Below are 27361 nucleotides of genomic sequence, written 5' to 3'. Positions count from 1 at the left end.
AGTGTTGAACACATCTGTTAATTCGTCAAGCGCGATGGAAAAGCACTTGTGGCCCGGCATGGCCAGGTGATAAAGGCACTCGACTCGTAATCTAAGGGTCGCGGGTTCGCATCCCCGTCACGCCAAACATGCTCGCTCTTTTAGCCATGGGGGCGTTATAATGTAACTGTCAATCCCACTATTCATTGGTAAAAGAGTAGTCCAAGGTTTGGCGGTGGGTGATGATGACTAGTTACCTTCCCTCTGGTCTTACACTGATAAATTAGGGACGGCTAACGCAGACAGCCCTCGTGTAGCTTTGCGCGAAATTCAAAAACAAAAAAAAAGAACCATTACTAGTGTAAGTTTGTAGACTTTCTCCCCAGCATACACTAGTTATCCTAACTCGTATTATGTCAGCTTAAATGTCAGAGGCTTATTACTTTAAAAATCAAATGGTCAGCTCTATTACATAAAGAAACCTACTTTAGTTTGAAAGGAAGAAAGAAAGAGGAAGGTCAATTGGCAAATAAATTAACCAATAACCGCATTATAAATATTGAAAGTAAAACCTGTGCGTACACAGTAAAAGCTTCATATTTCTCGCTTGATTTAATTTCCAGACTTTTCTTTTTAATATTATCTACAATATTTTACCAACATTTTTTTGGAGTCAGTTTCTCAAAACGTAGTTACACGAGCTCTTCATTCCAATTCAAGCAATAGGAACCTTTTCCTTGTATTATTTTAGTACTCTGTAAGTTAAATAAACAGAAGGTCATATGTAGTTGGTTTTCCTTGACGTTAATCAGATGATTGGCAGATTCTTCAATCAATTTATCATTAGCAGTTTCCTTTTTATCTCCATACAGTTGTAAATTCCAGCAGGTCTTTTTATCATTCACACGGATATCTACTCATCACCAATCTTGTTTCTAATAAAGAAAAAAAAAAAAGAGGAAGTTCTTGTGAAAAACAAAAACAAAATTCAGCAGTTGCCTTGCATCATTAGGTAGACCGTGTCGTAGTAGATTGAAGCGCCTAATGAACAAGAGATCGTGGGTTGGAATCTCACCAGTGTATGTGGTAGATAAGCATCGAAACGTGTTATTCAAGGAGTACATTTTATGTAAAGATTAAATTGCATTTACTAATTTCATTATCGTCGTGTTTGTAAACGCTACTGTTTTTAAACATTTTGATAGAAAATAATACCACAATAAACATAAAATAATAACATGGAAAATGATTCTGCATTAATAGCTTAACACGATTGCAACTGATGTATTCATACCTTACTACTTTACTAGTTTATTTTAAGAAAGAAAAATTAATAAATGTCACCAACATACTATCTTTAATGCTTGTTATAACCATTCGTTTATGTTTTACCCTGACGTTTCACGGTCTTCAACTAACTGGTTTTTAGATTGTTTCGTAATTTTTATGCTGTTCTACTAAAAGATCTGTTCTTATTTTTAAACTGATATGGTAAAAGGTTATTATCCTAATAATCTAACACCAACTCTTGTCTCACCGAAAGAGGAGATTTGACTATTACTTATTTACACACTCACTATCCTAATGTACGAAGCATATTTTTGAGACAACGAATGAGAACTATAGCACATCAAAATATTACAATTATTTATTGTGTAAATACATTTCTTTCATTTGTAATTCTCCTGAAAGTTCATATGCAATATTTTATTTTAAATGGAGTTAATTTTCATACATTTCTTTATTTCTCCTACATGTGTGTATTTTTCTTATAGCAAAGAGACAGTCCACCGTGGGAAATCGAGCCCTTGATTTTAGCGTTGTAACTCTGTAGACTTACCGCTGTACTAGTGAGGGACTCTCCTGCATTGACAGATTAAGAGGAATTTGGGAAGTGAAGCATCTGCAGGTAACTTGATTTTTATAACAATTTTTAGGACTATTGGTTTCGAATAGTTCATCGTTTAAATCATAAATGTATAAATATTATTTCTGAAAAAAAGACACAAAGAAACCTAGAAAGAAAAAGAACAAGTTACGTCTTCATCTTTTCATTTAGGTGAAAAAATCACTTATAAAGAATATTGAAATTTAAAAAGTAGGACCATTTTTTTTTCTTAAACACTCCAATCGTGTTTGGTCATTTCTTTGTTGCTTTCTCGTTAGAATTAGCTAAAGCAATTTTTCTTTCCATATTTTGGTTGGTCCATAAGTGACTCAAAGGTCAAAGGTAAGTATGAGGACTCATAACGCTAAAAATCGTGCTTCGATAGGTCATTGTACATCTTTATACCTAAAATATGTGGATGGTTTGTAGGCTAGCTAAGCTGTTGACTATTGGCAATGGCGTTTTCCTTAATCCAACTTGAAATAGCCTACAAATTAAGTCACCATTCATACACTTGCTGCATCAACAGAATGTTAACCCTAACCATAGAGTCAAATCAAAATTTTAACAAGTATTTGAGTTTTCACGTCTTCTGGAGTTTACTAAAAGCTTTAGAAAATGATCAAGGGTGCTAGGAAATATTTATGTTTCTCTTCACCCCACTCGCCAAAAATGGTTAATCTACACAGCGAAGACCAAAAATGTTGGGCTAAAAATCGAAGTTTTTAAACACTTGATACGGTATCATGACGGAGACCTAGGTGGGTGGTTATGTAACATAGTAGCAATGTATGAGCGTTAGCATGAATAAAAGGTAACACGAAACATCCTAGAAAGCTGTGTATGCGGAGACCTAGAAATAGAAAACGGAAGAAGAAAGGAGAGGTTATGTGCTGATATCGGAGCAACACATATCTGCAACAAAGGTAACCACTTTCAGATTAACACATGATCTAGAAAAACATAAAAGTCAGAGAATATGAATACAAGAAATGAAATACAAGTTTTACTAAAATTCTGAACAACCAAGTCGTTATAATTGGTTTAGACTAGAATTAAACCTTAGAATTAATGTTCATGTTGAGAAATATGCAATCAAGTAATGGAACGATTCCTATTGTCAATGAAAACTCACTTTCACAGTCCAGGCACAGAATTAATATGCCTAGGCTGTGCCCGAAGACCTACGAATATGAAAAAAAAAGTCAAAATTAAAGAGAAGCTGGCTAGAATATGATGTAGGCTGGGGAAGGCTTGGTTGTCGACGTTGTTGTGGATAGGTTATGAAAGACGTTCGAAACGTGTGCAGACCGAGAGTCCTTTAGGCTGAGGGTTCAAAGTTTGAGAAGAGTATATGGCTTTCGCTGTTTCTCGTCTTGAGGAATGGTAGAGGGCTCTGGTGGCGGCTTGGTCTGTATCATACTAGTTAGCTGTCGTCAGAACTTGGATGTTTGGGCAGTATTGACTGATGTCTGTCGTAGTAGTCAAGTCACGATATTCTTGAGTTTCCGTTTGGGTAACTTGGTCTGTTGTTGAGGTTTCTGTTGGATCGGATATGAGTAGATTAATTGATGGTTTGTTTGATTTTTTGTTTTGTTTTTAATTTCGCGAAAGCTACACGAGGGCTATCTGCGCTAGCCATCCCTCATTTAACAGTGTAAGACCAGAGGGAAGGCAACTAGTCATCACCACCCACCACCAAATCTTAGGATACTGTTTTACCAACGAATAGTGCGATTGATTGACTTTATAAGTTTTGGGTTACAATTGGATGCTGCTAAATTCCATCTAATATAGAAGTTCCATTTATTACCAAAGTGCATATATATACATATATAAAAATAAATTAATAAAATAACTGTGGCGCCGTGGCTTAGTTGGTTAAAGCGCCTGTCTAGTAAACAGGAGATCGTGAGTTCGAATCTCACCGGTGCCTTTCAACACTTTTTTTTTTCTCTTTCCTAAATTCAATATGAAAATTTTCACTGATATTCCAACTGATAATCAGCTTCTTACTTCAATTATCGTAACGTCAGTGCTTATAACGATGAACTTCAAGTTACGATCTCTCGTGTAGAAACGGCATGTAAACCACTTTGCTAGTTTTACGTTTCAACCAAACCGATTTCTGACTTAATAGATTAGCATATTTACCGATGAGTTACTAACACCTCTAAGGCAACATGTTTTTGAAAAAATAAAATTATCTTATTGCACTGTTTTTAATGCATATTACATAGCCATTAGCTTCTTATCAGTTCTGCCATTTCAATTTAACTAACTGATCATCAGAACAGAGCACTTGAAATCTGCAGAAATCGACCCAAGTTATTGCTCTTGTTGGTAATGTTTCTTGAACTTCACTTTGCATAAAATAGATTAAGGTTTATGTAGATTATGGTGTTTTGTATTTCAATGTTGCTTTTCTATTTAGGTTAACATTTCTATACATTGTTGGAGAAGATAGTAAAGCATTTCAGTGGAAGTTTCATAAATATTTGCATGTTTTATACAAAAGGTAGATAAAAAAAAAGATGGCTGAGACAAAATGACACATTTATTTAACTACGTTTATTTTGCCCAGTTAATCAGAATGTAACGAATTTTTAAGTTTAAAAAGTATATGTAGTTTTTAAATATCCCAGGCATTTCCAATCTTCTGTAGCTGCATCAGTTTTTAACGTTTACTGTCTCAAAGCTTAAGACTAATGGAGAAAATGAGGGACATTATATTGATTAATATGGGTATTATGAGAGAAATTATTTGAATTTAAAAGTTAGAAACTGAAAAGTTCGTTGGGATAAGCAAGTTGAAATTCATTAGCAGACTTATTGAAGTTATTAAGATTCATTTCTCTATTCAAAATGTTCCATGAGACTGTATGAAAACAGCTACTTTAAGTACTTTATCACGTTCTGTTTTTTGTTGTTATTGTTTTCTCTTGAAATTCACAGACTTCATTACCAGTATTCTCAAGATTGTTTGTGTTTGTTTGTTGAAAATTAAACACAAAGCTACACAATGGACTATCTGTGCTCTGCCTACCATGGATACCAAAACCTGGTTTCTAGTGGTGCAAATCTGAAGAAATGCCACTGTACCACTGGGGAGCAAGAGTTTTTGTCATAAGCTCAGAAAGAAAACACACCTCTGTAATATAAAATATGCACTATGACATTACAATATTAACAACAGTTACAAGTAGACAAACTGAACTTGAGATATATTGACTTAATTGGAACGAAATAAAATAATTACATGAAAATAAATAAGGCATGTCTTATTTTAGCTCAAGATTTTTTATTCCAATTCCATTCATTGTGAAATGATTAATTAATTAATAACAGTTTTATGGAAAGGATAGGTATTATTACACCTGCATCTCTTCTGAACTGATTTCCAGTGGATCAGCTGTAAACTTAGACTTACAATATTAAAATCCAAGTATACGTTATACAGAGTGCAGATAACTTATTTTGTAGCTTTTTGGAAAAAAAAACAAAAAACAATCTTTTGAACCTTAACGTCTTTAATACATAAGAGATGAAACTATACTGTTTAAAACATTTCTTTCTCCTAAAATCTCACAAGCATCTCAGTGGCTCAGCACTAATTTTGCAGACTCATAATGCTAAAAAACCAAGTTTCAAAACAACTGACACCATTGTGTTACCTGGTATTTGGACTTTAGAAAAACAAAAGTAAAGGCATTCACATTTGCCACTGATACATCATTTGGTGGCTCACAACATTGTACCAGCTGTGTAATTTTAAAATGTAATTTGTTAACTAAGACCCACACACCTGTCTTAAGTTACTCTTTTTAATTTAAAGTAACAAAGAATGAAAGATCAAGGAGACAGAAAAAGTTATAAATGTGAAATGATGTAGTTCTGTTATGTGTTATACATAAGTGAGTAAATTGATTAAAGAATAATTACAATTCATATGCAAATACACTATATTACAAAAGATATTGTACACCAAACTTTGTGAAGGAAGATGTAATGTTTTACCATTGTAGCTCCATTTCCTTTAAAATGACCCTATGTTTCACTTTCACTGCAGCCTAAAGTCTACTGCTGACATTTGCTATTACTATTACATTTAGTGATAAAAATTAATATTCTCCTTGCAAAGGAACTCCAATATAGCACAGTCTATTCTTTCTGTCCCACAAGTGATATTACAAGTGTCCCAGAGTGGTGGAATAAATCCAAACTGGTGCTCTGGGTTGGCCAAGGAAGATGTTGAGAGTTGTCTCACATTACTGCTCGACACAAACTGTGATAATACATGGTGTATAATCACCCTAAACAAAATATCAGGCTTTGATGTTAATTTTTGAACACACTAGCAAAGTTCCCAATATAGAATTTGGAACTACTTCTAGAAACATTATTCTTCTGTAAAATTAACTGCAGGTAACTTGTCATAATTAATTGTTTCATCTATTAAATATCACAAGTATGTATGTATCATATTTATAAATCATAAAAATCATAAATTCATAAATCTCCAGTGGCATTTTTTTAAAAATATCTTTTTCAATATCAAAACTCACTTTCATTAGATATACTTTTTTATAATCATAACTATTTCACAAAATTGAAAGATGTTCAATTTGAACAGAAACTATTGTATCTAGGCCACAACTGCTTATATTTAACCATTACTGAAAGACACCCCATAACAAAAAAAAAGTGTTCTATTATTAAAAGTTGTGGTTTAAATAATCTGAGCTGATGAAGCATTAAAAGCCAATAGCATAACATTTATGCTAATCATGAAGAAATATTTAAAAGGAATATAGGAAAAAATATTTCAACTTACTTGATTTCTATTTTCTTATCACATTCAACAAGCAACTACTTATCACAATATTTCTAACCACACTTCTGGCATAATTGTTATGCAGATGCCAAATGGTGTAAGTCTAACTGTCTGGTCCACATACTAATTGTTTGGAAACAGATAAAGTTCCATTTCCTAATACTTAGTTAGAATATGCTATGTAGCTCAAAAGATGATTGCAAAACCAGGATGGCATCAGCATGCAAAACAATCTTGTTAATCATAGTTATGTAGTCAGAATCTTGAAACGTATTTATCAGGGGTGTACTGATACTTAATAGTAAGAAGCAATGAATATTCCTTTTGAACTGTGTAACAGCAGTTATTTCTTGTACCTTTTACTAGCAAAACTGAAACACTAACCAATGATTTGCTGGTTTTCCAGCATTAACTTTTAGTTTCTGAACATAGTCGGAGTTCCATCAGTGCAATCACTGTACCATTGCACTGAACAAAATGCTACAAACCATGACTCCATTAACTGTTAGTAAATCTAAACCACTTAAAGCATCACCACATCTATTATTCTACTCCACTACACTTCACGATTGGAAAAACACAGACATAACAGGAAAGTATTCTTCAGCTCGCTGTCAAATACCACAGATCCATCTTTCCAAGACAACTAATAAAGATGAGGACTACATGATGAACAGGATGGTATTCTACTGTTCCTCAATTCTATTTCACTGCTATACAAAGAGTGAAAGCCAATACCCTTAATTCATACAAGTTTTGACTTCCTGAGAAGTATTAAATGGTTAATAATCACATTTAAGATTTCATATTTTTAAACACTTTAAGACAGTACAAAGTGATCAAAGAAGAGAAACTATCCAATATGTTTATCATAATTTATGTGTAATGTTGATGATAGTAGCAAATAATTTACCTTACGAGTACAATGAGAAGACAGTAGTTTCATAAAATGATCACAATTAATGGTCAATCACTTTAAATAATGACTAAATCTGTGAGTCACTTCACCAAGTGTCTTTTAACACATAGTAACTAACTAAATAAAACTATTAGGTTTTCTAATAACTTAAAATTCAGAATAAAAAAGATTGTATAACAACATGCCAAACATACTATATTTGCCACATTCAACAGGGATAAGTTCTTTTATTCAATAACAAGGCTTGTCTGACCAACTGGGATACAGCAAACACAGTAGTAGTTGAGATGCTACTTACATTATTAATTTCATAAACAATTACTGTTTTGGAATGAATTAGATTAAGTTGGAATATAATTGTTATCAATTTTATATAACTTATTTAAAAATAAAAATCAGGGTAAAAATTAATACCACAATAGTATGTATTCATTTAATGGCAATATTTTATTATTGTTTATTTTCAGCTAAAGTAACTTTGTTTATCATTCAAGATAACTAAAGAACCAGTAAACTAGTCTTATTGTAGTAAAAAATCAACCATTTTGTTTTGTCAAACTTGAATTAATATTTTCAAGAATTTAAAACTAATTAGTGCAAATATTAGAATAATTTCTTAATCTCTATAGTGTGTATGTTCTCTTATAGCAAAGCCACATTGGGCTATCCGTTGAGTCCACCAAAGGGAATTGAACCCCTAATTTTAGTGTTGAAATCCATAGACTTACTGCTGTACCAGCAGTAAACAATCACTATGTAAACAAGAAAAACAATTATTAAATGACAAAGCAAGAAAGTAATAAGAAACATTTCCTTTAATGTACACTGAAAAAATATAATTTAAAAAACATTTTTCTTGTAAAGTTTCTATTGATGCATACCTACCAGATGCACTGATTATTACAACCAAACAATTATAATTTTATATATGTAATGAATAAAACAAAAATCTGAATCCTTTTACTGAAATATTATCTACATTCTCTTTTTTTTCTCTCACTGTGCCTACATTATCATATTATTTACATAGTAGTTTTAGTAGCAATGTAGTACTTATAATTCTGTTATGGATAAAGACACAAGCTATCATTTTTTTACTTAACACAAACTATATCTAAAACACAAGAATCTTTTCTGCAATGATTAATTTTTAGAGCTTTTGCAATTCTCTTCCCCACTTTAATAGAATTACATAAAAAACAGACAAAGTATTAATTTCTACTAGTGAACTATAACTTATAATAATGTTTCAGGACAACAAGGATCCTGTTGGTCCATCTCGGTTGTCCCATTCTCTAAACTATTATAAATGAAAAACAACAACAACACTTAAACCCAGCCCTTATTATTCATATAGTTATCAAGCTTTCTCTTAAATTCACTTAAATTTACTGCTCCAACAACAACTGAAGCCAATCCATTCCAGAGGACATCACCCTGTTAGAAATTTATATTTATGTCTTCTAATCCTATTATTCTCACCATTAAGTATGAAAAAAATGATGATACATCAACACTCTAGGGAGCTGCAATGACATGAAAAAATAATAATAGGAATCATAGGAAGGATATAAAAGTAGGAGGCATACCTCTATATTAAGTTTTCAATCATTACAGTATCATTTTTATTTCATTTTTCTGAAACTTTAAGACAATAAAGGTTCTCCTAACCAAATGCACTTATAAAAAACTGTATAATGTTAATGTAAATTTTTTCACACAGCTCCTAATGTTATGTAGAAAACCTCTGCATACATTATTGATTTTTAAATCATTCAATGAAAAATATCAAGATACTGTAGTTTCATTAATAGTTTTTTTTGTTTTTTTTTTGTCATTTACTATAACTTTATAGTAATTACCACTCAAATCATATTTTCAGATTTCTCTATTTTCAGTTCAGCTTTGTTGTTATGTTTTTGGTTTGTTCCGAGACTGATTTTTTATCAGCATGATGTTTTCTTTTGCCCATCTGAAAGCTGATTTTATGCCTACAACTTCTGATAATTTCACTGCAGAAAATCTCACCAGGAAAATCAAATGCTCTATAACTTAACAACAAAAATATCAGTACAAAAACATTGCTCTGTTTATAGCTGTGAATAGAAAAATATTACTCAAAATGTATGGACTGAAAATCATAATTGCTAATTTGTATTCAAATTAGTGAAGCTCTTACATTATGAGATGAAAGATTCTCACATTTACAATCTAGACATTGTAATTTTGAAACAAATTTTATTTTTATTACTATCACTTTGAATAGTGTAAATCCTTCATTTCATATATCAATTGATACTAGGACTGTAATTTAACTTTTTTGCTGGTGACAAAAGAAGTCTATTGTAAACACTTTCAATTTTGTTAAAAGTACATGCACAGTAACACAATAGAAGAAAACACTTTACTACATAGCCATTTTTTTTCCTCAATACCGAATACTGCCCATTAAATCAGAATGCTTATACAGTCATAATTTTGAGGCAATGTTTAAAACTTATGTATGAGGACAATGGTTTTAACCTTTGAAATATTCTCCTTGAGCTACTAATTTAAATAGGATGTTAGATTAACAAAACATAAAACTTAAATAAGAATTGGAACCATGTATTAAGATGACTTTCACAAGTTGTACATATATTTTGTATCTTAAATACAAAAGGATGCAAAGCACTCAAGAGATTTTTCACTTTTAAGCATTATGAAAAGGTTGTAGTTATGATATATATATATATATATATAAGCTTTCATTTTAAAAAACTGCTAAATTCTACCCTATGAATACAAGTACTAAAATTTTATTTTAAAATTAAACTTAAACTAAAGTATGAATGCATATTGTAGCTAAGTCACCTTACAATTGGATGCTTTATTAGTCAAATATCATGAGTTATAAGGCACAGTTACTATTAATAAAAATTGCATAATAACAGTTTCCCATGCTTTCCTTGAAATGTATTTCAAAGCAATTATCACAACATCAAAAAATAACAAAAGAAACTACAGGTTTATCTACATATACATGTTACAGATTTCTTTTCTTTTTTAACAAAGGCAAAACTGAAAAGAGAATCTATGATGTAGAGGACTGACACATTCCTTGATTCATTGTGCCCTTTGCTGTGAACTGCAGTTTTACATATTCAAAATTATTCAGGAAAGCTTAAGTCAGAAAAACCAAAAATACAGTTAGGCTTCTTGTAATAGTGGTGGGTGCATTACATAAAACAGGTTTTTAAGTCCTTTTAAATCACTATACAGTAATCCAAGTTAACTTATGTGTATGAATAATGATAGAACATTGTAAAAGTGCAGTCCACAACAGATAGTACAGCCAATCAAGGAATGCATTAGGCCTCAACATCATAGATTCTCTTTTCAGCTTTACCCTCAGTGAGAAAGGAATCTGTAATATATATATATGAATATCATCATTAAAGAGTTGTTTCACTGTATAATATCAAATAATGAATTAAATGCAAGGTCCTAACATTACTCACACTAAAATTAACTTGGTGTCAGAAACTGGTGTTGTGAAAAAAAATGATAGTATACTTACCTGATTAAAAGCAAACATAATGAATATTTCGTACTTAGTTTTAAAACTATCATTTCTAACTTTATTTTCGATGTGGGCTTGGTTATTTTGATCAACCTTGTAACCACCACTTAACCATGAAACTATACATACTACAACTTTTAACATAGTAGGTGCATCTTCATGAAAATTTGGCAAATTTTTGATAAACATTACAAGTATTTGGTACAAAAAAAATTAAATATTTAAATTATGTATTTTTTTCCAAAACTTTATCTGTCAGTTTATGGAGTCAAAGTCCAACTCAGACACTGACTAGTCTGATTTCACGGTGATTTTCGTGTAAAGATTAAAAATTACTGTTTCTCATTTTACATTTTTAAATTTCATTTGTGTAGCATCCAGAATCTCCTAAATGAATAACAAACACTTTCTTTGCTAAAATTTATATTTTATCTGTTATTACCCTAACTCTATATAGGCTTAGTCCATTTGACTCACCTCGTAACTACCATAAATAAAATTACATAATACATCTAAATTACTTTTTTCTTTTCCTTTTTAGAATGACTGCAGATTGTGAGAGAGAATTAGGGTTATTTATCCTCAAGAAACTCAGGGTTATAATGGTTGAGAGCTGTTTTTTATTTAATATTATTTTATTTCTCTTTCAACCATTTTTAACTACTAAACCTCCATAACAAGCTAGAAATCATCCAAAAATGCACAGTTCAAGCTACAGTATTTAATTAAGTACAAAATAAGCATTTTACCTGTATATTTTATAGAGAAATTTATTTTTTCATATATGCTTTATTATATAACTTTTCATGTATCTAATTTTTATATTTTAGTTAATTTTATAACATTAAATACAAAGTAAACATAAAAAAACAAAATATTTGTAATTGCTTCTGTATCTTGTAATTTTTTGCTGTTGAAGACATGAAATGTCATTAAAAGTGAACCGTGATTTAAATTTTTGTTAGGGTTGTTGATAAATAATTGAGCAGAAAACAATAACATGCACAAAACATATAATGTCCCATAATAATTGAACTCATTTTCTGACTGTGCTTTGAGTGTCTTAAAATAATTTTCTTACATGGTAAAGCTTAACTCAGTAATAACAACTTTTAACATGTACACTGAATAATCTAAAAGCTGTCATGAGGACTAGCTAACATTATACATAAATTTGTAAGTTAAATTACTCTCTTTCTATTGGTTATAAATAATGTAATAACACACACCAGAAAGAATTATTGACATTTAGTTGGAATGCTAATATTTTCCTAAATTGAAATATATTTCTTAATAGATACTCATCTCCTCTCACTTAAAGATTTATTTATAAGTACTGTCTTTCATTGATGCAATTTTTCACTTATCACTCATGTGGAGAGGGAATTAGAAAAATCACACTATTGTTAAACTTCATCACTTTTGTGATTAGTACAGCCCTCTATTGGCACAAATGTTTAGCACACCACAAGCCTTGTAACTCCCACTTATTTCTGCATCTCTATATGTAAATAATCTTGCAATAACCCTCTACCAAAAGGAGTGCAGCACTACATTTATTGATACCTTACCTCTCCTCATAAAAAATTAAATCCCACATTTAAAAGATGGAGGACCAGTGAGGAGATGGTCTTCCTTTAGAAAGTGCCCCAAAAAAAATGACCATGAGAAATGTAAAAGAAATTAGAAACATCACATCAACTGGAGACGGCACCACTTCTGAGATAGGTATACTGTTACCCTTTGATAAATTGTTGCAAAAACATAACAGTGAAAACAAGGAGAGAATCCAAAGTGTTTTTAACATTATTGTGGTCCCCTATGTGTTGAGTAGCTAGGGTGAGATAGACCATAAATGAGAGTTTTACCTCAATCAACACGTGGAATTGTATATCAGATTTATGGCAGGAAGAAGATCCTCTACCTTTCAGCTCAAAAACATGTACTGGGAGAGAAGATGGGTTTTTGTAGTAATAACCTGTCTCTGCATGTGTACTACTACAACACAACTACTCCTGGCCAACCAGGAACTGACACCAAGATGATAGAAAGTAAGGAGAGCTCAGAAAGTATTCACTTCCAGTCCAAAATCTATTGGCATTGGGAATATCACATCCAAACCCTGCTAGGAACAGGAAACCAAGCCTTACACATGCAGGAAGATGTATTTTGTCCAGCAGACAATAGGAAAATGAAGAGAGACTCCAAGTTGGAATATATATCCAGTCCTAGAAATATGGGAATTTAGCATCCAGTCTGTAAGAGAATAAGGGTAGAACAAACATATGTGAAGAATTATGCAACTGGATCATCTACAATCAGTCAGACACCTGACCCAACCAGGAACCAATATCCAGAGGGTCAAACTGCAGTAACTAGAGATGTGGTAGAGTGCTACAACTAACACCTGGCAGAAACTGGAATTGTTTGTCAGTTCCATAGTAGGAAGGGCATTACACCATTGACACCAACAGAATTCCACTGCCCTATAATCAACTTAGTGAAACCATGCTTCAGTCAGGAAGATTGAACCCAAAGTTCCAACATCCCGGCAGCTGGTAAGTGGCAAGAACTCCTGTGCTCTATTAGAAGAAAAAGAGTTAGACCTGCAGCACAGGAGACAGTGCAATAGGTAACTACAATACCCTATTTTGAGAAGCAAAGCTAGCAACCACCTTGGCAGAGTCAATCAACCAATGTCTAACAGTATCAGGTCTGTAGTAGGAAGATACTCGATGTCATGAAGCATCAGAGGTGGGCATTATCCCTGCCTGCTTTACCCATGAAATTCGTGAGTGTATGATCTGGAATGAACATATTTAGGAAGCAAAACACCAACAGATATATATCGAACTGCTCCTACAGAACACCCCATCTCAACAGTGTATGCAAACTGAATATGTGGTATGTGATGACAAGTTATGCAAGAATTATAAACATTTACACATAGATGACAATAGGACAGAGTCAAACAAGCAACACCTGGCACCATCTGGACTTGTATGTAAGGTCCACAATAGGAAATCCCTCAACATTATGGTCATCAAGCATGCTCACAGAACATACAGTGCAGATTTGATACTAAGTATAACTGGTCAGGCATAACTCATCATAGAGCAGGATCCATAACTTATGAGCAAGAGGCCCCTGTAAAGGAAAAGAAATAAGAGTACTTACCAGTTACAATGGAATAGAAATGTGTAAAATGGCAAATGGAAGTAACCAGAATCCTACAACAAAAATGTGAAAGATCAATGAAACAGCAGGGTTTCAGGGAATAAATAAATGGGCACAGGAACAATCAGGGGATCAGTGGTCATCAGATACTATTGGAAAACTCTAATCAAACACAGGATGCAAACTTGGTTTGAACTACCTTAAAGATGGAAGATGGAGGGAAGGCAACTTGCAGTGAGAGCATAATTAAACTACTGAACAGCAGAAGTCTCGGACAGAAAAGATTGGTCTGGAAAAAGAACATAGGTAAAACATCAGAATGGCAGTGACATACCAACAACAAGAGGAACAGGATTTCAATGACGGATGATATGACAAAAGAAGAAGAAAAACAATCAAACAGAGGATGAGCAACAGCATCAAAGACCACATAGAGGTTTCAATCAGGAAGTGAGGCAGGGTGTGGAGGACAAATAATGGAAAAGGAACAAAATAACATAGACAAGACAGAAGACTGGAAAACTGACACAAATTCTGTAACCCAAAAATCAACCTCATAACTAAAAACATAGGAATCCTATAGGCCCCTCATAAAGCCAAGTGAAAAAGGACATCAAATAAGGAATGGTAGGACAAGAAGAATGGTAATCCCAGCATAGAGGCCAAGAGTAGTGTGTAGTCTACTGACAAACTGCCAATGAGAATGAATAAATAGGACAAGAAATCAAGGAAGCAACATGCCTGAAAATTTCACACCTTCTGAAGAGACTGGACAAAAATCAAGTCTGAAGATGGAGAGTGGACAGGGAAAAATGGCAAATACAAGAGTGGGGGGATGATGAAAGAGCATGAGAGACAAATGGAGAGGGACATGTGGTGAAACCAACAGCCATTGAAGAAGTATAAACTAGATTTGAACTATTTAATTTTGTGCCACCAACAGAATCCAACAAAGATTAGTCTGAACTATGAAAAGTACACAAGGAACAAGCCAAACAGGAGGATGGACGTATTCAATTCTGGCTGAAAGCATCCACAGCATCTGCCTATGATTGCAGAACAGGTGACCAAAACCAGGGAAGTTTGATAGTGAGAGGAGAGATAAAGGCACCCAAATTGGGGATACCCCAACGAGTACAGAGCTCCTGAAAAATAACAGGAAAAAGGACCATTCTTTTGGTAGAATCTTGTTAAGTATGGATAATTGATGTGCCACAATATTCATGGTACCTGGAATATAACATGCCAGTATAATAATTTCATAGCTGTGTGCCCAATAAAGTAGAACAAAGGTACAAAAACAGAAATCCCTTGACCAAGTGCCTCTTTGCCTGGTACTAAAAGACAGTACTTCCAAAACTGTGCATGTCACACCACAACTGTGTCCCAGGTGTGTTAGAGAATTTTTGCAATTATTAAGTAATTTTTATTTAGTTATATACATTTATTACTTAGTTCATACATTTTTAAAATTTCTAATATGATTTATTTTCTGCTCCATACACATTATAACAGTAATTTCTACTTGTCTTAATCAGGAGTGCTACTAGGATTGCCATATGAACTTATTTACATGTGCTGCAAAAAATGTTTGATATTTAAAATATGCCAAGAGCTGAAAACATTTGGGAAACACTGCTATAGGTCACCATTACTGAAATGTCCCAGAGTGGATTATCACTTCCTGTTCCCATAGAGACAGCAAAAAGTGAAAAACAACTCACTGAACTTCATGAAGTTCCAATATATCGAAATGGAGAGTGGAATCAGCAAGAGTCCACCATCATGAAACCTCCTGACAGTCGAGATATGCTTCCTAAGTGGAAAAAGAATTATCCATAAAGAGGTGATAATCTGGATGAGGTACAAGAGGTAACCCCCATGGTAGTATTTGTCTGATTCAGTCACCAGACAATTTATGTCAGTAATGGAAATGGAAGGATAAGAGGAGTATCCAAGATATTCTGAACAAAGCTCTATTGGTCAGTTAAAGGCCATTGAAGGCAGTGTCTCTGGACTAATCAAAAGGAATGATAACTTTGAGAGAAACCCACATCCCTAAAACAAGAACCTCTCATACAGTGGAAGAGGGTGAGGAGAAGACCTTGCAAACAAGGTATTTCATATCCTTCAACTGAACTGGAGAAGGATGAGCCCAAATGAGAAGTGAATCAAAAACATTAAAAACATAGTGAAGTAAGTGACTAGACAACTTGGAAGAACACACATGGAGCCAAGGCCATGTCAAATGGAAGCACATAAAACGAAGAAACCTACATGAGATGACCAAAATAAACAAAACATCAATATGTTGGGGAAAAGGGAATATGAACATATGCATTGACCTTTGTCGTCCATAGACCTGGAAGGAAACCCCAAATGATGAGGCAGTGATTCAAGGATAATAAATTGATCACTCTGTACAGTCTTCTGTCTTGTTAGGAACAGCAAATATATGAGAAGAAAACCCTGTATGAGAAGGGTATCCACAATGAAGTTAAATCCCAAACTGCTTCACACAAATGCTGGCATGAAATGTGATTCCATAAAGAAAGGATGGAAAGATAGCAGGAAGCATAGTGTCAGATCTACAGAAACCACCTTTAAAACCAATAAATTAACTATAAATAACTTCCAAACGTAGATAAAATAGGAGATTATCTCCCCTGCTAGCCCTGACCTGAGTACAGAGTCACTGATGCAGAATGCCCTGGAAATGACGATTAGCAGCCAAATGATTGTGCAACACAAGTGGACAAAGAGTTGGGAATGGCAAACGTTTAGATGGGGGGAACCTCTGGAACAGGAACAAGTGGGTTGGACAAACAGAAAGTCACTGCTGGAGTAGCTCTGAATCTATGAAAACCAAAAACATGATCATCCAATGTATGAGAGAAGATGAAACACACTGACCCCTGATCATGACTATTCTTTAAAATTACTAGCATGAATCCCAGTATTTAGTGAAGGAAGAGAAACCAAAAATTTACCCACAGATTATTTCCAAAGAAGTGCAGGGGTAGAATCTGGGGAAACAAGGGGTAAAGGCAAAATAAAACAAACCTTGTCAATCAAGCCAACAAAGGGAGGAAGAGGCCTGCATAAGTTCCTTGATACAACTCATGAATGAGAAGTATATTCAGCACGGGGGAAAAGGCTGTCCAAATTCACATTCTCCCAGTCAGTCCCATCAAGTGTTGGTATGACAGGATACTATTCAGGTAGTGGTGAATGTTGCATGAAATTAGACAGTTCTCTATGAATCACAACTGTCACATCATTGACTGGTAACTATATAACCAATCCCAAAGATGTTGTCAGTAAATCTGAAGTAACTAGCAGTGGTAGTTGTAAGTATTCAAAACCACAAATGCATAATTACAAAGTATAACCTTGAGCAAACTGAACAAAAAGTATTGAGATAGAAAAAATGCACTCACTAAAAATATTATGAAAACTGTGAAAAAAAAACACATCTTAACAGTAACATCGTCAATCCAAAAGTGATTAACAAGTGCACTATTAGAGAGAAAGCTAGTTACAATAGGAGTAATGTCACACTTCTGTTAGAAAATGGTTAACTTGCTGGATGATCATTTGCAAGTGTAAATGCAGAAGGAAGTGGAAGTTACAATACTAGTAGCAGACGAAAGACTTGTGCCAATAGAGAGCAGTACTAATCAATAAAGTATTTTTGTGAAAGGGGGTAAGGTATTACAACAAAAATAGCATGTGATAAGTGAGCGTACATTTTGGTTGAACTTTCTGGCTTGTATCTAAGTGAAACAAGAATAGTGAAGGCTGCAAAATTATATCTTAACAATATTTATAATATAAGTGCATAATTTTCAATAAAACTTAAAAGCTCAAATAGCGGTTGAAAGATTATTGAAATTGTATAATTCAGAGCAGACAAGTGTCATATGATACAGAAAAGTGAAAAGTAAGAATTTATATAAATATACTTCCTGCTTAAACTGAGTAATTAAAAGTTATATAATATTGGTATTTAACTTGTTAACTACAATTTAATGCCACATTTGTTGACATTCATTGATAACAAAGAATTGTAAATTTTGGATATAAATCTGTAAAAAGTTTACAACATGCAAACTTTTAACTACAAGTATCTACAGGTTTAAGGTATTAGTTCTGAGCTAATTTTAAAATTTTGTTTTATCATCACAAAATATCTATAAAAACTACTGTAAATATAATTATCAAGGGAAAAAAGTTAACAATTATTGGCACTTCTACCATACCTAACATTAGGCTGTACACCAGTAAGTTAACTTTTATAAGCAGAAATTATAAATAACTTGTGATCAAAGAGATTGTAACAGTACAAACTAGTCTTCAGAAGTACAAAAATATAAATACTAATAAGGTTAAAATTATTTTAAACATTATTGTGAATGCTTTTAGAGAAACTAATTTTTAAAGGAAAACAAAGTACATCAACACATACATAGTAAACAAAAAAATAAGTCATTCCCTCTTAAGATTTACACATAGTACCAATAAACAAAACCTGGATGCACTAACCACATTCACTAATAGTAAATTGTTTCATCCCTCAGATCCATAGTGAACACCAAACAAAAATTATCTACCTTTCAACTTCACCATTACACTTTAATTTACATGTCTAAATGTGCAATTGTAATAAAATGCTAATTAGGGTTAATTTTCATCAAACCTAAATCATTTACAGTTATATGTTTGTTTCTATAAGGATTCTACATTATATTACCTAATTACATGGAACATTGTGCAATTAACTTGTAAGTAATGCATATTAACACTAAAATATTTAAAGCAGTAGTTACTTGTGCAAATCAGTCAAAAGAATGTAGAGATAATTTAGAAATAGGATTTTCCATGAAAATTATACATATTGAATTTGTGCAGCTCCAATACTAATGAATATATGCATGAATATGTGCAATGAGCAAAAAAGATAACCTACAGTTAAATGCCATGTTTCAAAACAATGTAATTTTAGTTTAACTACAGATCTGAGGTTAAATGTAATAAACTATATCTATACACAGCCTTCAATAGCATATGAGACTTTTACATTGTTTTTTACTTCCAAAGACAAAAAAGCTATTACCTCTATCTTCATCTGGCATCTTATTCCAGTATTCAGATATTATTTTCACATATTGCTAGCAAAAACAAAGGATAATTTAGCCAAATAAAAATTACTTGAATAGTTTTACATATAAATATATTTATGTAGATTACTCTATCAACTATAAAGTGTAAGCACACAGTATGTATGTGTACTGCAAACTTTTTCATTCAGATGTCTTTAGTTACAGGCTGTCATTCTTAAGCAAGTCTATCATGAATATTGCATAGTTATGTGTACTGCATACTTTTTCATTCAGATGTCTTTAGTTACAGGCTGTCATTCTTAAGCAAGTCTATCATGAATATTGCATAGTTACATAAAGCTGCAATGTTCTGTGCTAACAAAAAATATAAGGAGTTGAAAAACAAAAATATCAAAGTAAGAAAACTTTTACTTTAAAAGCTAAAAGTAATTATTCTACAAGCAAGAACACTTAAGATTATGACTTTACTAGTAGAAAAAAAATAACAAGACAACTATTTTATAACACAAGTTCTTATCACAACAACTGTTTCAATTCATTCACCTAAATATTCTATGGGAACTTATTTTATTACTTATAGCAATTAACATGGTTTCTACACCACTACTTACACAAACAGATAGTTTATAATCAATTTACTACTATAATCAAATCAAAATAGCCTTTAAAAACTGAAGTCCACACTGAGCTGTGTAGCTTATTTATTAGATAGAAACATAGTTAATGAATAACTTTAATGGTAATAAAAATGCACCATAATATTACTAGTTAATATTACTAAATATGTTCAACACCAATCTAAATTTATAGCCATTTATTAACATACCGATCTAGGTTCTTAATCCCAAAACACAAATCACATAAAATCTGGAAAAAATTAAATCTATTTGTCATGGTACTATGTTAGTGTAGGACAAAGACAGAAGCCTACTATGTACTATGGTACATCTCATCTTTCCAACACATATCAGGAAATGTAGAATAAGAATGTCCTTTTGATTCCTTGGGTTTTTCTAGTTTACACAATTTCTAGAAAATCAGATAAAACCAAATTTAAATTGTAGAAAATGTCAAACGTTATAGTAATGCATATTCCTTCCAAATTCCTCATGTTCATATACATTTACAAAAAAATTGCACTTTGTACTTAGGTACACATATACATGTTTATTTTTTAATAAAGACCTTATTAATATCTTGAAGTTACAAATTTTTCCATGAACTTTACTTAGTAGCTACCTGATTACTAAAAAATAGTCATTGTGTTTCTAACTTGGCAGTGAAATACACAAAACAACTGTGTGCAATTACAGTAAGTTTATATGCATTTAGATCTACTACATCAAGATCACAAACATGGATATGTACTGATGGTAAGATTATGGTGGTAAAATATGATATCCTGGACAATCAATAAAAACTGATCATCGATTAGTTCATTTTTTTATACTAACACTAGATGATAATTAATTTATATTTTACATTTTGGCTGTTAATTTGTAACCATCTAATTAATACCTAGTATTATTATAAAAGTTATATAATTAATAATTAAACATAGGTGATTATATAAGCTATTAACCATAACAACAAGAAATATTAATAATTTTTCAAGTTATATTCAACTTAAGAATTAACAAAGAGGTCAACATAGACCAACTGACTTTTGAAATACACTTTTAATTATTTATGCACAAAGTTGTTTATAGATCCATGACTTTGTTATTTACATAGTCCCTAATAAAATACAGTTATATAAAGAAAAGTACAGTTAATATTGCAATTAATCTCACTAATTACTTCTAGAATGTGTATGTATATTACATAGAAAATGAGTGATTACATCCAAGTTTTAGGTCAATTACTGTTACACTGAATGATAAACTGTATAGAGAAAAGCTTAAATTACTTATTATATTGCAATAGGTGGACCCCATCAGCACTGAATAGTATAAATAGAAGTCAGTAAGTTCAGGATTAAAGATTCCATATTCCTAACATTTATTATGTAATTTATTTGCAATTTCTTCACATGTTATGATATATTATATAAATATGAATAATATATTTGGATAATACCATATCATTCTGTTATTCAGTAAGTAGTACCTGTGTCTTTCACTGATTTTGTAATCTCAATATAACCATGACACTATTCATACTATAATTGAATGTATTAAGTATATCATCATGAAATTCGATAAGCTCTCAGCAAACATACTATTTTTGTTGTACATAAATATCACATTTATTTTATAAAGTATTTTTACTAATTATTTACCTCTAAAATTATGAAGTTTTTACTGAATCAGAATGAAAGGTAAATTTCCCACTTGTTTATTGTTTTTCATTGTACAGTTTCATTTACATAAGATATAGAATATCTTAAATGAATATCAAGTTTGTTTTTTATCTCCTTATTTTCTCCACCTTAACATTAATTTTAGTGATGTTATCAATGTATGTGAAAAGTTCAAAACTATGAAATAAATAAAAAATTCTTTCTTTTTCTAGAATGCAAACTGTAATATACAATTACAATCATTCATCATAAACAGCTTCTAACCTTATCAAACTTACATTTATGGTTTTATTACTTTGAACTTACAATTTCAATACACGAAGAACAATTAAGCTTCAGTGAAAAGAGCTCAGGGTACACAAACAGGTCAAGACTCATAACACAGCCACAAACTATGTGATTTGCATGAGATCAATGACCACAAGAAATGTTTTCATTAAATTATGTTACCTACCAAATAAGTTTCTGATTTTTGCATTTTATTTAGTTTTCTTACAAATATTTCACAATACATAAAATAAATACATACAAAACATAAAATCTAAGTAATGTAGCTGTGGGCTTATTTGCACTCAAGAACAGACTTTAATAAGTTGATTTTTTTTTCACACCATGTTGGTCATTTGCAAACTAACTATTTTTTCTTTCAAATGTGCATTTTAAAACACAGAAATTAATGCCAAAAACTAGAACAGAACATCCCAAAGCTATTACAGATTAACTGACTTTCTAGCTAAGTTATAAACCAGTTAAAATCATTCTCTTAGTTGCTCAATGCTGAAAGCAGTAACAATGAACCTCTATTTGACCACATAAAAGGAAATAAACATACAAGGAATCATATAAATAAATATTATAAACATGTTCAATATAAATGCTAGAAAATTATGGATGTATCTTGAAAGACAGATATAAATGGAAGAGAATGTCATTTAAGCATGAGAAATATAGTGATACCTAAGTACATCAAGAAGACTGGCATTATAACTTTATACTCTGGCTTGTCAATGCTTGTAGTACATGTTTTTATTTAGTTCGATACTCTTAAATCCCCCTAATGCTGGAAAGAAAATCTAAAAATGAGGAATTTGGATTAAAGATGTGTCACATGCCACAGAAAAGTGAAAATTAAAGGACTTACTTAAATATTTCCTTTTGAAATTATAAAATTAAAACTTAATGGTAAGCACTGGTAATAAAGTAGCTTAATTACATTTTGAACATAACTGTTAAAATGTCATAACGTGCAATTTGTTCCTTCCACATTCATAGGATTAAATTCTGAAAGTCCAGATTCAACGTACAGTTGAATAAGTCCCAGTTTATCAAAAGTTCAGTTAACTGTATTAGTTAAAAGAGGTCACAACTTTTATCTCATTATGAACATAGATTCTGGGTATTGATCGCAGCACCATTTCAGTCACATGACCATCGTAAGCATCTATAATTAAGTAGTACTCACAAAATGTAATTACACATTTTGGCAGACATTACCCAATAATTCAGAAAGCAGAAGATGCAAAGCCTAAGTACCATCTTCATTTGTACAAACTGTTGATGTACTAAGTATTACATTCATTCCTTCTAGCTTCTGCTGATCAAGTAGTAATCATACAGTGTAGTACATATACTGTATTTCACGTTAGTTACGCTCTGGGACTTCACAAAGTGAAATTCGTGTCACTCTTTGAGTCGCTGACTTTTCGATCACATGTCTGTCCTAGCTGTCAGTGATCAAATTCTGCAATATTAGTAGGGCATAACAGGAACTGCATCTATTAGGGCAATTTCACTTACACCCAGGTGCTGTCTCATGTCTGCACCAGAAGATGTTCAATGAAGTTCTCCATAAGTACATCTTTTTGATCTGTAAATGTCATAGCAGGGTAGGTATTCCTGAGCAATTGATACAAATAATTCTTGTAGGTAGCCTGACTCTTAGTGCCAAACATAATTCAAACCTGGAACTCAGCCCAATAGATCAACTAATTCTCCACTGGATCATATTGGCAATGCAGCTCATATTTAACTGTCATCTATTCTTCTTACTGCTCCTCATTCATGCATTCAGTGTCATCCAAGGTAGGGTTATCTAAACTCAGGATCAAGTGTTTGATAGCCTGTTCCTGAGTCTGTCTAATCCAGGAATTTATCTGCCTGAAACACCTCATGATATGGTTGAGACCTTCCTTTGCTAGACCTTTAAACATCAGGGGAGAAATGTATTTTGCCTCATTAAAAGGGGCCTGTAATACTGGCCAAAGCTTCTCCATTTTGGACTCTAAGCCAATGTGTAGCTCAGATGCTGGGCAATAGTGATATTCATCTCACCCAATACTCAGATAAGTAATTCATCCTGGTCCTGAGTAGTAGGGAGATGAGTCACCTGTGGCAACTCATCATACTGTTCTGCTGAATTCCAGGAGCCATTGCACACTATACTCAACATTGAATGTTATATGGTATTTCTCAGTTTGTAAAAGTTTCAATCACCATAATTCAAAGAATTTTATCTTGAGTGCCCATTGTCTCTCTTACTAGCAGAAGTAATCCTTCTCAGATGGTCATCAATAATAATGATCAGAATTGAAGCTGTGGTACTTTGGCTGATGGCAGCCTCAGAGCTCAGTAGAGACCTCCCTAAGTGGCCTCAGACTTGCCAAATGTCACTCCATATTAATGACCCTTCATCATCCTCATGTTAATACTTGTGTGAAGTTTACTACTTAGAATCAAGGTTCAACTTACTGGTTTGGGTGCTCCAGACATCAGTAAAACTTCCCAAGTCTGTGGTTGTTGTCTAATGTATGTCACAAACTTTTGCACCATAAACAAAAGTTCTGCATATAGGAAAGGGCTTATCTCAGAATCAACATCTCTCTTGTACAGCCTCCTCTTCCCCTTGATCATGATGAGTACTGATACTTCCAAAGTTACTTAGCAAAAGCATTCCTTTAAATTCATTTGACCACAAGAGACCAAGCAAGGGCTAATATGCATGTTAACAAAAAATGTAAAATTCCACAAGTCTTTTCTATCTATTTGCAGTATTCCCAGGTAAACTGATTTACTCTTAAGCACTTGATAGGTCTACTTAATAATGGGATGAAGTGATAGGAAATTTACAGAGTAATTTGACTGCATTTTATGTTGTGTGAGAAATAAACAGTCTGAACAAATTTAGTCCTCAGTCTTAATCAGTATTAAATTTATTTCTTAAGAGGAAAATAAAATGAACATTTAACTGAACAAAATTAAATACAAACTCAGAGTTTTAATACTTACAATCACAATTTTTTTTCATAAAGAGAATTCATTTTCTGGATTTTATTCTCCCTCAGAGTTTCTTGCTATTCTGATGTTAAACCATACAAGTATTATTTGTAGATTAAAAGATTATTCTAGATTTTGTTTTTTTCTGAAACGTTCACAGTAAAGCTATAAGAAATATACTGGGATATCAAACAATAAAATACAGTACTATATATGTTAGTGCAAAGTGAGAAAAGAAATTAATTCTAACAATGAAAAAGGGTTGTAAAGTTACTTTTTATTATTTGATAGTTCATTCAGTCAGTGTGAAAGATAATTTTAATAGTAATAAATTCTATTTATTTTAATGGAACTCACAAAGGCCAAAATGTTGCACAAAACTAAAATAAAATACCTACCTTCCATATCTTTAAATAAAATTTCACCTGACAAAGAAGAATTGACTCCTAAAAAAAATAGGACTAATATCAAAGTAAAGGTTTAATACTGCAAAATATGATATACTCTCCTGCTTATATGATAGGTCTAACTGGTGCCACTGTTTTGCTATTAATTTAACTTCTTCAGTTACCTGGTTACAAAAGTTACATCTCATTGTGACTAGCTAACTTACACAATCTTGCACAACCTTAATATCTGTACATCCCTGCTAGGGAAGTTTGTGTCAATTTCATCATACAAACATACTCAAACTTAACGTGAAGGTGAATTAATAGTTAAGAAAAACTGATCTTTACACTCTGGCTGAATATTTTTATTGAAACCACTGTTTTGCCTTTGCAACCTCTTCAGAATTAACATACATAACTGTTTGATATTAGATAAAAATCTGAATATACTTCATAGCATTCACATTAAGCAGTGCTTTATAATTCTATACTAGAATGTTTAAAACTATAATAAATCTATTACTTTTGAAATGTACTGCATGAAATTTCAAACATTTATCAGGATTCTGTCTTCTCACTTCTGATCTTTTTCAGTCACGTATAGCATGCAAGTTAACAAAGGATATTTTGGACATAGTGGAAGAAGTAATTTATACATAAAAAAGAAATAGTGTCTTTGTGCTGCTAGTAGTTCTGTACAGTTAAAAGGAAACATTACAGAATTAATTATCATGGAATTACATAGTATGTCTTAAAAGAAAGTTACAAGGTTAATCAACTGGCTTGATTTTTGAAATAAGCTGCCTTCAAGTGAGGTGAAGGGAGAAAATGTAAATGAGCTCAAGAAAAGATTGGGTAAGTACATGAGTAGTGAATATGTTTATAGTTGGGAGCTAGAAGAGAAATCTTTCATTGGCGAATAATCTCCTTTTAAAACTTGTGAATTTACCAATCACATATATCTTATGTTTCCCATTGCCTTACTAAGCTTTAAATAAAATAAATTTGAAAAACTACCTAAATGGCATTATAGTCGAATGTGTATTACCTGGCTACCTAGTAAAGTATGAGATATAATAAAACCACTAAAGAAAATGAATGTTAATGAAGAAGTCAAGATTTGCAGCATATTATGGCATAGCAAAGATTATAAGAAGTTTCTTGCCACTTAAATGTTATTCGGGTTTTAAAGTTCACTCAATATTCTCAGATACTAAAAAATAAACAATAACCAAACTAAACTTTGTATCTCAGAACGACTGATACGAGTATAAACAGTTTTATTGATAAATAGAGAACAACGTTTCAACCATCCTCAAACCTCTTCAAATTAAGAAAGAGAACGTTTCAAAGTGAACCTTACATGGGCATGTCTTAAGGACGAGAGTATAAACGAGGTGTGGGGTTCTAGGGGGCGTTGCAGGTGAATGTTAGGATATTAATAAGTATAGGTATAAAAGTGTTCCTTTATATTGGTTTGATTTTGGGTTTTGTTGCTGTATAAGTAGGGCTTCTTTGATTTTGCATTTGTTTATATTTGTTTCCCTACTTAGTATCTACGTGTTTTCTATGGTTATGTTGTGTTTATTTGATTTGAAGTGTTCAAAAATGTGTGAAGGTGTTTTTTGGGGGGCGTTCTTTGAATCTAATTTCTATTTTTCTGCTTGTTTCTCCAGTATAGAAGTCGTGGCAGTTGTTGAATTGTATTTTATAAATTATGCTGGTTTTGTATTTGTCTGTGTAGTTTTTACATAGTGTAGACTTTAGTTTTGCACCTGGTGTTTGAATAAATTTGGTGTTTACAGGAATGTTATGTTTTGTTATAAGATTTTTCTAAATATTGTTTGTTTGTTTTTTGCTGATGTCGGGAACATATGATATGCAGCAATATAAGGTTTTGTAGTTTGTTGTATCT

The 27361-nt window shown here is 32.2% G+C and overlaps 2 long non-coding RNA genes and 1 other non-coding gene across 4 annotated transcripts; 2 read left to right on the top strand and 1 right to left on the bottom strand.

The window, feature by feature from the left end:
• The first annotated feature begins 993 nt into the window (after positions 1-993).
• Positions 994-12151, top strand: LOC143255857 (uncharacterized). The gene is made up of 3 exons (XR_013030897.1): positions 994-1108; positions 1755-1888; positions 11724-12151. It is a non-coding gene; the product is annotated as an uncharacterized LOC143255857 (long non-coding RNA).
• TRNAT-AGU (transfer RNA threonine (anticodon AGU)) lies at positions 3730-3803 on the top strand. Its single transcript has one exon. It is a non-coding gene; the product is annotated as a tRNA-Thr (tRNA).
• Positions 7827-26843, bottom strand: LOC143255856 (uncharacterized). 2 transcript variants are annotated; one of them, XR_013030895.1, is made up of 4 exons: positions 26810-26843; positions 25070-25139; positions 19476-19530; positions 7827-8372 (listed from the first exon to the last, which is right to left on the bottom strand). It is a non-coding gene; the product is annotated as an uncharacterized LOC143255856 (long non-coding RNA). The 2 variants fall into 2 exon arrangements; XR_013030896.1 differs by lacking the exon at positions 26810-26843 and adding an exon at positions 25456-26773.
• Between the last annotated feature and the right edge of the window lie 518 nt (positions 26844-27361).

The sequence above is a fragment of the Tachypleus tridentatus genome, chromosome 7 (assembly GCF_004210375.1).
Source record: "Tachypleus tridentatus isolate NWPU-2018 chromosome 7, ASM421037v1, whole genome shotgun sequence".
In the NCBI taxonomy this organism is placed as follows: Eukaryota; Metazoa; Arthropoda; class Merostomata; order Xiphosura; family Limulidae; genus Tachypleus; species Tachypleus tridentatus.
The sequence above is the reverse complement of the archived record's forward strand: the minus strand, read 5'-3'. Positions and strand labels throughout refer to the sequence as shown.